The 1,294-nt window shown below is 40.6% G+C and overlaps 1 pseudogene; it reads right to left on the reverse strand.

Annotated features, from left to right (window-relative positions):
* Nucleotides 1-587: 587 nt before the first annotated feature.
* On the reverse strand, nucleotides 588-763 carry LOC115848886 (NADH dehydrogenase [ubiquinone] 1 beta subcomplex subunit 1 pseudogene; annotated as a pseudogene).
* Nucleotides 764-1,294: the final 531 nt, after the last annotated feature.

The following is a 1,294-nucleotide window of genomic DNA, read 5'->3' on the forward strand; positions in this document are numbered from 1 at the left end:
TTTCAGAATTAGATTACTGCAGGCCCAGCTGTAGTAGGTGGATAATCATCTGCTTTAGAAGTGAGAATATGAAAAGTCCCTCTACTCATTTTCTCAAATATCTTGTGTAAATGATGCCATGGTATCTGACATATTGTTGATTGCTCTGCATTATTTAAAATAGAGACATCCCTTAACATGGGGGCATTAATTAGGGGATCCAGATTGACAATTAGAAAGTGTAACTCTAAGAGGATGAGAATGCTGCCTCCCCACTTCTGTCCGTCTCCCTAAATTCTAGTAGCACTTAAGATTTTGCCCAAATGCCTCCTCCTCTGAAAGTTCCCCCCAGCCATTTCCAGCAGACCATAACTTATCTTTTCTTGTTTTTAAAGTAATGAATGTGGGGAATTCCCTGGCAGTCCAGTGGTTAAGACTCAGCGGTTTCACTGCTGTGGGCCTGGGTTCGATCCCTTTTCGGGGAACTAAGATCCCACAAGCTGCATGGCACGGCCAAAAAAATAAATACATAAATAAAATAAAATAATGAGTTTTTATTTCTCTCACAATTTAAAAAATGTAAACGTTCTGTAATTCAGCCACAGCCTTTATTTCCAGATGACTTCTTCATTGGGCCTCAGTTCCTTTTAAGTAACAGACTCTTGTTCCAGAAGCCAGTTAGCTTTTCATCATGTTTTCTGTCTAGACAACATCCAAAGACAAATCCCAAAGGGGCAAGTATATGTACCCAGTAGTCACGCACAGTCTGAAGTAAGTTCATCATGAACGCTGGGGCCTTGGTGCCAACAACAACCCCACGACCAAGGGCAGCGGTAAGCCCAACCACCAGCCAGACCATGACTTTTCTTCTGCAAGACAACGGGTATATGTCTGACAATTAATAGAAGGAACAATCTAGTGTAAATAAGAACTTTCTAACAATTAGAGGCAACGGATGTCAGCATGGGCTACCCTGGAACTTAGCCTTCTGGGCCTGGAACAACTTAGAAGCTGGACAGACAATTGCCCACAGCGTGGTAGGGGCAGTTCACTTGCTAGATAAAAATTGAACTTGATCTTTAAGGTCTCCCCAAATGCTGAGCTTCTAGGTACAGCTTTGTGTCCTCTAATAAAATAAAATACAGAGTTCTTATGGAATTCCTTCATCACTTATTTTTGCACACCTTTTTTTTTCTAAATAAATATTAAACAGCTTAAAACCAGTGGTCCTTCATATTTTTTTCAGTGCTTAGACTGCCTTGCCCAGAATTAGTGATCAGAAAAATTTATGGATTGAACCATGAAAGCTGGTTTT

This window comes from Globicephala melas, chromosome 7 (genome assembly GCF_963455315.2).
Source record: "Globicephala melas chromosome 7, mGloMel1.2, whole genome shotgun sequence".
Classification (NCBI taxonomy): Eukaryota; Metazoa; Chordata; class Mammalia; order Artiodactyla; family Delphinidae; genus Globicephala; species Globicephala melas.